This window comes from Strix uralensis, chromosome 9 (assembly GCF_047716275.1).
Source record: "Strix uralensis isolate ZFMK-TIS-50842 chromosome 9, bStrUra1, whole genome shotgun sequence".
Taxonomy (NCBI): Eukaryota; Metazoa; Chordata; class Aves; order Strigiformes; family Strigidae; genus Strix; species Strix uralensis.
This window is the reverse complement of record NC_133980.1, coordinates 14,755,869-14,766,580: the sequence shown is the minus strand read 5'-3', so window position 1 is coordinate 14,766,580 and position 10,712 is coordinate 14,755,869. Positions and strand designations below refer to the sequence as shown.

At 46.5% G+C, this 10,712-nt stretch overlaps 1 long non-coding RNA gene across 1 annotated transcript; it reads right to left on the bottom strand.

The window, feature by feature from the left end:
* Positions 1-4,986: 4,986 nt before the first annotated feature.
* On the bottom strand, positions 4,987-10,480 carry LOC141947262 (uncharacterized). Its single transcript, XR_012630061.1, has 3 exons — positions 10,280-10,480; positions 8,380-8,474; positions 4,987-5,803 (listed from the first exon to the last, which is right to left on the bottom strand). It is a non-coding gene; the product is annotated as an uncharacterized LOC141947262 (long non-coding RNA).
* Between the last annotated feature and the right edge of the window lie 232 nt (positions 10,481-10,712).

Genomic DNA, 10,712 nt, shown 5'->3' with positions numbered 1-10,712 from the left:
CCTGCTTGCAGTGAACCTTCCCTTCTGTTTGCTTGTCCCCCTCAGGGGTCCAAAAGTGTAGGTGGGGATGGAGCATTCAAAAGCATTTCTTAGTGAAGGATCTGGGACTTCACTGGAGTGTGCAGTCAAGAGAAACATGGAAAGCTATGAGCAAAAATGTAAACATCCAGTGTGAGTTAAAGTATTTAAGCAAAATTATTTGGAGAAAGGTTTGTTACGAATTATAATTTCTTGAACTCTTCAATTGCTATTCCTGGGAAAAGGGCACATCTTAAACTCTCATCTCTGGCTATGCACAAGGACCCCCAGATGCAGAGACATTCAGCTCCTAATTTTACATCTGTTTAATTTTCAGCAACAGGAGACAGGGAGCAGCAGGATGCATTGCCAGCTATTAGGAAGGCCTTTTATTATGCAAAATTTGCATCTTGTCTAAGTACAAGGACTCCAACAAGTAAAGACAGAGCCAGTTAAAGAAAAGAAATTGGAGAACAAAGTGGTCTCTAAAGGCACAGCAAGAGGTAAGAGCCCGCTGTATTCAGTGATGGACAGTGTGACAGGTTCTCTTCCCAGGGTGTTTCTTCTACAGACATTTGGACAGTACAGATGGAGGTGGTCAAAGAACTTCCTTCTGGGAACTCAATAGCTGCCTGCTAGGCAGAAAGGCTAGCCCAGGACTATGAAATTTGTAAACTGTTAAATTAAGACATGCAAAACTCACAGGCAATGTATAAGCAGTCATCTGCATGGTATTTTATTCTGTCTATAAAGCCTAGCACTCAGATTGAAAAAACATTGACTTTTCATAGTGATAGGTGTCCTGGGCTGCCCAGCATCATGCCCAGGGCAGCCCAGCGTCATGCTCAGGGCAGCCCAGCATCATGCTCAGGGCAGCAGGAGCCCTCTCCTTCCTTCTTCTCTTCCCTGCAGGGTCAGTTTTGTAAAAAAGCTCATGGCACTGCTCCATGAGGCTCCCACGTCTAGGGAAGGAAGGAAGGGTGGCAGAAGCTTTGTGTTTGAGGAATGATGGCTGTGGGAGCATCAGTGGAATGCACAGTTCCATCAGTTAGACAGCAATTGCCCTCTTTGCCCCAACCCAGGAATCTCCTGGGACTGCCTCATAAAGCAGGTGCTGCTACCAGAGAACTTGGTTTAAACGAGCTCCAGGCCAAAATGCAAGCTAGCTCCTGGCCCAGTGAAGAGCAATGTTTCCTTCCCATGCAAGAACCAGCAGTGAGATCTTGGGAGAGGAAGCATCCAGGCTCGGCTAGCTCACTTCAGGAGTATACACTTTTTGCCATCTGCCGAGCTGTACTGTCTATCCCAGGTGAGACTCCTCAGCTACAGCAGGAAATGTTACAGGCATTAGAAATAAGGAAGGGTGTGGAAGAAGATCAAGGGCTTCTTTGTCATGTGGGGTTTTGCGCATTAGTAGAATTCATTAGTGGACTCTGATAATAAAGAGCAGTAATAAAGCGCATTAGACCACCTCTGCGCCTCCAGAGCTGTGCAAAGCTAGCCTGCGGCAGGGTGCACTTAGCTCATATCTCAATCTGCAGCCAGAGCACAGCGTTTGCCTAGTAGCAGGGGAGGCCCAAAACAGACGAAGCCTTTCTGTCCTAAGCAGAGCTAATGTCAACCAGTACAGCCCTGTTCTCCCAGCTGTGTTCTCCCAAGCCACTCATCTGGATCAGCCGTGACTAAGCTGTAGCATGAAGGAGTGCAGGCAGTAGTGCAGGGTGAACCTTACTTCTCACTGCTTCAGTCCCAAACCTTGGGCACCTCCATGGAAGCAGGCTGTGCTTCTTTCTGCCAGGTCCCACTCCACAGACAATTTATAAGCTGGCACAGACTCTTCTGAGATCATATCATGGATGCCCTGGTGTGTTTTGGGCTCTGTGCTGGCCAGCTTTTGGTTCCCAGCTTCATCCTTGCCCAGGGCTGGGTGCTGTGGTGTGGGGAGAGCTGAGCCAGGCAGGCAACAGAGGTCTGCAGAACAGAGGGAAAATCCCCCATTATACATCCCCTCCTAAGGCCTTCTCCACTCTGTGCTCAATTTAAAACTTCCCACTCCCTGTAAGGTAAGGAAGACACAGAGAAATGGATGGGAGGTAGATGGCATTTCATGTAGTGGGACAGCCAGGAAAGCTCCAGGGCCTGACCTGGCCCAGCACGCTGTGGGCAGCACAACCACCAGCTTTGTGCACAGCTGATGAGGGTTTTACAGTTACCCACAACATCTCAGTGCTCTGCAGCCCTTTCCATCCACCTCAGAAGACTTGATACTGTCTTGGGGACGTGTTAGTAAAGGACCAGCCTGCAAGGTCTCTATTTACAACTCTTTTGACCTGCAGCTTTTCTCTGCTGGACAGGTGAAGGTGCCAGGGACAAGACCTAGGGCACTTTTTCACACCACCATCTCTGCAGTTTTTGAGGCCAGGTGGCTGCCATTAGCAGCCTTTCCCCTGTCACTCCAACGGGCAGCTGTCACCAGGTACTCCAGCACCACTGACACACACAGTCCCCCTCTGCCCTGCTCCCTGTGGCTCTGCCACCCACTCTGTGCTGGAGGGTGAGTCCTGTGCTGAGCCAGGGCGGGAGGGGCTGGGCTTTCTAAGAAGCAATTTGGGCTTATGGCCCCCCCAGAGCGCATGGGCAATTTGCACAGCTGAGCCAGATGCCGCCTGTTGTGGGGCAGAAGGGACTGGCTTGAGCTCTTCCTCCCACCTGCACTGTCCCCTCCAGTGCCTTGCAGATGCTAATCAGCTGTGGGGGAGGCTGCCTCCAGACCCAGGGATGCACTGCAGTGAGTTTTCCTGGCTCACTCAGCTCTGACAAGCATCCATCAAGCAAGACTCAGGGCTATGTATCCCTAGCAGCTGCAGGTGTTTGGACCCCAACTCCTGTGTCGGACCCAGCGCTGCTGGGCTCTTGGTGTACTTGTAGGAGGACAAGGGGAAGATACAAAGTGAGGAAATGTGAAGACATCTAAGAAGTGTGATAAACCTGGAGCTGGATGGAATGGACCCTACACTGTAATGAGACAAACATGGCCTGTGCCCTGGGAGCAAACCTAGCCCAGCAGAGGTGGCTGCTCTTCTCTGGGTCGGCCAGGAGCAGAAGTGAGAGGTGCTGCAAAAGCCATGATGGCTTTATAAACCCTGCACACTCACAGCCCTCTACCTCATCAGATCAAGGTAAAGGGACCTGGGAGCAGTGGATTCCCATGCCTACTTTCTTTACAATCCCTTAACAGCCCTGGCACTTCAGTCCCACTGCTAACTGCCCACTTGCCTTTGAGGACAGTCACCACTGACTCCCACTTTGAATCAAGTGAAAGGTGTCAGAGTGGGTCAGGGAGGGGGGTGGATGCTCTCTGGGGGTGTCCTTCAGGCTTCACAGGATGCCATTCCAGTGCTGGCATGCTGCCTTGAGCACAGCATAATAACAAGGCAGGGTCCCAGCTCAGGGTAAGGGGATCTGGGTTATCTGGGGAGGGAGAGACACGGTTGATACCAGTGTTTGAAAAAGGAGCATGGAGCCATGAATCCTCAGCGTGCGGGCAGCAGTGGGGTCTCCCCAGAGGGACCTGCCTTCATCCAGCTGCAACTGAACCTTTGGTCCCAAAGGAGCAACTATTTCAGGAGCTTGAACCAATGTGAGTTAAAAATTACTGTTAATCACTGACCCCTGTAATGCTGAAAGTGCTGCGTAAGGGAGGAAGTGCATGCATGAAACAAAAGCCTACAATTCAATTCCAACAGTGATTAAATTGGTGGAGATTGTGTCCTGTAACGCAGCATTATGGAAGAAAAGGCAAACAAGATTAACCCACATTGACAAGGCATTTATCCATGGCTAAGAGACCCATGCCACAGCACCTCTGTCCCACAAGTTTACACCAGCCCACAAGAGTCTAATCCCTCATGGCCTGTCAAGCTATTAGGCAAATCTCTGGCTCTCATTTGCCTAATCCAATAGCCCCTAGCTTCATAAGAAAGACCTCCTAGGGGGCCTTAACAACCATGTTTGTTAGGCCTTATATAAGTAAACAAAGCTCTGAAAGCCAAACAGCTTCCTCTTCCATCTGGGATCTCAACGCCCTCTTAACCTGGAGATAAAACCAACCACACACAGGAAAGGAGGATGTGTTTATAACAGGTTGAGTTCTGCGTCCACAATAAACAGAATTTGAAGAATTTTGCCATCAGTAGCTCTACACTTACCACTCACTGCAGAGGTGCCAGGTGCCTGATTTCATCCCAGAGCCTTCGTATCATCAGAGATTTCTTGCACAGCTGATTGGATCACAGTGTTCATTCCCTTTTCTGACAGCTTCAGTGGAGGAATAAGCATCCTTTCAAGACCAAGATGCTTTGTGTGACCATTGCCAGGAGACCAAACACTTTCACAGACTTGTACACCCAAATCTACGAATGCTTTCTTGGAAGCCCTCTAAATATTTTTCTGAATCCGATCACTGGCAGTGATACCTCCTGACGTTAAACAGCGTGCAGGTATTTTCTAGTCCTTGGACTTTAGGGCACCACCACCTCTGCTCTAGGGATATATGCCTCCCTGGTGCTTTGGTCAAGGATCCAAACTGTCTCAAGGCTCTCTGCATCTCCCGGGGCTGAAAGCTACTCTTATCTCTGACACATCATTAACAATGCCTTTCACAATGTGGTTTGCTCCACACACAGGGAAACCTTTAGGGAGGGTTCAGGCAGATGAATAGTCACTCAAGGCTTGGCTGCCTACCAGTCTTAGCCAGGCCTCTGGGGATTTGGAAATTAAGCTGAAAATACCACAGAAAAAGGTTTCCTAAGGGGCCTTCCCATACAGTTCAAGTGAGTCTGGGGTCAGGAAGCCATCATCACATTTTCTCCCACTTTCTCCACAAAGTGCATTTGCAAAGGCAGAGCAGATAGAGTACACTTTAAGGAGAAACACGTGGCCAACAACACAGAGAGATCCAGTGAACAGGAACACAAGGACAAACACCTCGATGGAAGATGACCCATGGATGGGTACAGACAGGCACTGGGGTGACAGAGACCCCTCAGGCTCTCCTGGCTTCCCGCTGCCTCCCACCGACCCTAGGCAATTTGGAGTTGAGCAGGTTGTGGAGGCAGCAGAAGAGCTCTGCTGGGACTCCACAGGCAACACCTTAAGATGCAGGATGAGCCTTTTCTATGCTGTCAGTGTTATCACTCTCCATGCAACCATCTTGGCACTGTACAGGCACAGAGGGTGTGCACGTATTTCCAGAGCCATGAGTGGGCTGGCAAATCCATAGGGCCACAGAGTACTGGCAGTCAAAGCCTGGCTGTCCTGGGCATGAGGAAGGTTGGCTGGCTGTGTCCTTACCTCTGTAACTCATCTTTTACAAATAGCATCATGTCTCTAGGCACTCACACAAGTCTGTGCAACACATGGAGAGTAAAAAACACGTCACTCTTCCACCATATGCATGATAATTTCAAGGGAGAGGACAAGACTGAAAAGTAAGCATTTTAACTTTAAAATGTAAAAAAGGCTTCAAGACTTTTTTCTTCCATCTAAACCTTCAACCTCTGCCCCTGCCCAAGCTCCGGGCATGTAGGTATGAAACATTACGTGTTTTCCAGCAGTCCAGAGCGGAGTTCCCTGGGAGACTGGTGGTGAGCAGGGACCTGATCCAGAACTGTAAATCCTTCACATCCACCAGTTGAACAGCTGTTCAGGTTAGGTCTCATTTATATGCAAAGCAGTTCAGACATCAGCAAGGATCTCTAATGATGCAAATCAGTCGTGTGTCATCCTAGCAATGAAAGTCAAGGGAGCTGTTACTTGCTTGAATCCAGCACATTTCAGCAAAAGTGCCATTTAGTAAAAGGAAGGGGATTTTTACAGTGGAGTATGGCCCACCACCCTCAGTCACTTTCCAGCTGAGATCACAGCTAAATCGCTTATCTTTACATTTTCATACAAATCTGATTATCCTTGAACAGCTAATTGTTTCATAAGTGTCACTTGGAAGCTATCCATTTCCAGCACAAGTAAAGAAATTGCACTATAAAACTGTCTACCTTCGCCATGAGTCACTTTAGCACATAGGATGAATATTTGGCACTCTTCGCTTTTTCAAATTAACTTGAATATTTATTTTGGAAGAAAAAAATGGACTGCTTTAATTTCTTCCCATCAGAATTCCTCATATTTGCTTAGCTTATTGAAACTTTTTTAATAGACCTTCCAGTATGTATGTTATATAGTGACTCCTGAAGAAGGAGACATTCACATCTCCTTTAATATAAAGAAGAAGCAGAAAAGTATCTATGAGAGAGTTAGATACTTTGTTAAGACTGTCAGTAAACCCTACAGATTATGTCACCTGCCATGAAGAAAGGTTTAATCTCTTTGACTGAGACCATGGAAACATCAAGAGAGGACTTAAATTCAGTGTTTCCTCGATAGAGCATGTGTTTCTCTTCCAAATTAAAATTCTAACATGTTGCAATTAAATTTCTCAAAGATCTGTTCTTAGCTAGGTTGGGAAAATTCCTGAGAAATAAAAGAAGGTTTTGGTTTTTAGAAAGCAAGTCAGTTTTCTAAGGACAGGAGTCAGTAATGAAATTCTTATAAACTATAATCAAATGATCATTTCCATATTACTGCAAGATGTTTTTCCCTGTATAAAATAGATATTTCCTCAGCTGTTCACTCAGTCTGATGAGAAAGGAGTTATACACCTTTGCAAAATTATATCACTTAGCCTGAGGAAAATACGTCTATGTATTCTCCCAAGCATGTGACCACATAGATTAGCTAAAGTTTAAAAAACCAACAGAGTTTAGCTCAGCATCAGTTAATTACACAGTTTGTTAACATCTTTGGAGTACTATCTAAAACAACAAAATAATGTTCTTCTAGGTGGGCCTGATCAAATGTCATATCCAGGAGCTGAAACCAAGAGCTCTGATTTCACGCTTGCTTTTTGCCAACTAAAATCCTGCTGGAAGAAGAAACAACAAAAGTCGTGGGCATCTCCAAAGTGCCACTGGAGATCCAGGACGAGGAACATGCCTTTTTCCTTCACGCTGTGTATGTTCGGCCAAGTCACTTACCCCAGTCTGCAAAATGTGGCATTAATTAATGAATGGCCAGTGAAGAAGTTGAAGAGCAATATAAGCAAGTGTTATATCATTATGAGAAAGGCTTGTATAAAAATCTAACGTTTTTGTAAATGTAGGTGAAATGGATCTATCCAGTGACCTAAGTGAGGACTTCAAAGCTATAGAAAATCAGAAGTACTTCATGCAGGCAGGATCCTTCAGTGCTAAAAGACTCTACCTCTGCAAGCAGCTACATGCCCTCCATTCCTATCAACTGAAATGAGGGCTGTGGGTGCTCCTCTCTCCTAGATCGAAGCCTAAAATTGTCAATTAGGAAAACAAATGTAAGTACTAGACATCTTTTTGTGAGTGTCAGTTCAGCAATCACTTTATTACAAGCAATTTTAGTATTGAATGTAGTGCAATTTCAGTAATTTAGCAAAGTACAATGATGGATTAAAGTGCCTGGTGATAGACATTTATTTCACCTCCTGAAACACAATTATTATGCACTTTACTCAATAATAGTGTCTTGTTCCAACTAAAATACACGTTGTGTAATTCTTTAAGCCGTAGAATCACAGCAATTAGAGAGGGAAATGGCTGATTAGGTCACTGATTCCAGCCTGTTGCCAGCCCACAATTGCTCCCTGCCCTGTACTGGCTAGAGTTTCACCCAAACTCCTTGTGTTTACATGTTTCAGTGATGGTGATATCGATCAAAAAAACTTAAAAAATAATGGAGGCTTCAACCGCAGGTGAAAGATTTAGCCTTTTACTGCAGAAAATCTTGCATATTCACAGTCTGAAGGGTCTGAAGGGTTTTCACCTCCTTCTTACAGCAGATGGCTAAAATACTTTCAACCAGAATATTCTTCAACAAGCTTTTTCCATGAAAGCGGTTTTGCTGAAAAAATTTCCCAGTTCCCCTTCTAAATGAAAAATATAAGTCCTGCTTTTCAGTCTGAAATTCCTCTTGCTACTTTTGCCTAATGCCAGCTCAATATTTAGCATTTTCTAAAACAGAAATGAAAATAAAATTAAGCCTGACTGAAATTTTACTCAAGAAAAGCCACAGTTCCTAATCTGTACTGGCAGAGGGGTGGCTGGGATGTGGTTTCAAGTGCTCTTTTTAGGGAGCTCAGCTGCCCAAGCTCTCTCACTGCTCTGGAGACCAGGGCCCTGTCCGCTATCAGAGGCTGGGTGCTCCTCGTCACATCCCAGAGCAGGGGAACAGAGCAGACAACAAGAGCCTAGTATTTTATTACATGTACAGATATACCTGCCTGCATTTCCCATGGAAGCTGCACTTGTGTTGCTGGCTTTGTGCCTTCTCCATGTTTACCCTTGGGTAGTATCCTTGAGAGCAGGTGCAACCTGTGGAAACAGCACATTTTAAACAAATAAAAGAGAATGTCTGGAGAAAGCAAGCTTTCATCATGAACTCCTGCAAACAGCAGGCCGGAAGAATCCGCGCTGTGGAGTTGCACTCATCCGAACATTGAAAAGGCAGACCAGCAGGGAGCTGCACGTGCAGTTGACGCCACAACGGTCTGGCCATCCCCTACAAGTGTTGCCCAGCTGTGGATGAACCAGCGAGGCATTGCCCAGGCTTGGCAATCCCAGCAGGGTGCTCAGGGTTTGCCATGCAGCCAGCACCAGCAGAGGATGTGATGTGCAGATGTAGACTATGACAAGCTCTCCCCTCACAGATAAGCTCAGTTAATGAGTTAAAAAAGAAAAAAACGTGTGATTCTTCCAGACAACTCAAACAAGCAAGCAAAACCACAGTGTATATCATCCATCCATAAGCCCAGTCCTCACTCCATTGTCCAGCTCAGGAAGCAGCTTATTACATGCTATTGGAGTCAACAGACTGCTCCTGGTGTAAAATACTCTTCTGTGCAAGCTGGTATTGAGCTCAGCCCTATGATGTGCTTTTCACCTGTATCTCACCAGCTCCCTGAGCCTTCCTGTCTGGTTATCCTCCATTAAGGCTGTCCTGGAACTGAGTTGCACACAGAAACACAAGTACAAAGATGCACTGGTACAGCTGATCCAAAATTAATCATCAGACTACTCCTGTTCAATTTCAGAGGTTCTGAGGCTTTAGCCATAGTGTGAACGCCTGTGAATCTGGAGACTGAGGGAAAAAAAATCCCCTGGTGCAACTATCGGGTGCCATTCAGCTCCAGCCATGAAATCACAACATTTACTTTGTAGGGCCGTGCCTGTGTCTTGTCAGACGCACAGCCTCTCACAGCACAGGAACAGGCTCTGTTCCCAGCTCTACCACAGACTTCCCGCATCTGTCTGGAAAAAAATCACCAAGAAGCACATCTGAAAAAATGTTACGTGCTCAGCTCCAGACATTTGATCTAACACCTGGCCTAGCTCTCAGCGGCACTGGACACTGCAAACACTGTTGGCTTCGACTGGGGCACTTTTAAAATCCAGACCTGATGGGCAACAGGGATGGAGGGAACATCTGCTCTTCACTGCACTACACAGACTTTACACTAAGGTACCTTTTCAACGGAGCTGTGTACAAGTCAAACCAGTTAAACCAGCGAACAGTTGCTCTTTGTTCTGCACACATGCCAGAACATTAAAAACTTTCACAGTTTGGCACCAAAAAGACAGAGACCCAAAGCTAGAAACTGCTTTTGGAAACAGGAGCCATAAACTGTTTTACTTCTGTTTTCCCACGTGTAAACAGGGGATGCCAATTCCTGCCCGCTACTTCGGACTCCCAGGCATTTGCAAAGCGCTGAGGACATCCCGCAGACAACATAAAAGCAGCTTGCAGCACTTTTTGCCTCATCTGTTTTTAAAAAGTTAGTAAGGTGCTGGCTGGACACTAGTAAAGTTTGCTATGTCAAGCACAAAATAAGACACTGTTGCACATGCTATAAAATAAATTACTGTTGACCATGCTGAACACAGTGACTGCTTTTTGACATTTCATCTAGTGCATTATATTCTATCCTAGACAAGGAGTAAGTCTGCGGAAATAGTTGAACACCGGAGATAGCTTTAAAAGAAGATAAATATAAAGTTTCAGAACTGCTTCTCTGCCTTGCCAGACTTTTTTGCACATAGCTCTCCCTGTAGAAGTTTTGAGGAGGAATTTGCCTGTGATAGTATTTGCATTTGACAGGTGCCTTGTTGGAGCACCATACCTGCATTGCATGCACTGCTACACCCAGCAGAGCCGAGCGTGCTGCTCTGCAGCGATGAGCTGTAAGAAATGAGCTCGGGACCTCAGACTCCAGCCAGTATCAGTGGTCTGGATGTGTCATCTCAGCTAAGCAGGCAGAAACATGCTGGTTATTCACCGCTGATCAGTCCTGACACCGTGATCTTGCCAGCGCCCAAGAAGCTGTATCTTCCACTGCAAGAGACATGGGAACAGGCTTGATGGGCGATGTCTGCTGCCGTGGGAAGAGCGATCTCAGAGATCCTCCTGCACGGGGGTGATTACAGGCAGCAAGGATGTGGCAAGCAAGCATGACTGTTGCTCCCCACCTCCCCAGGGGCGAGTCTGGCAGCACATGTCCCTTACTGTCACACTCCACCAAGTCTGCTGGGACATGTCATGGCCAGGGATCACTC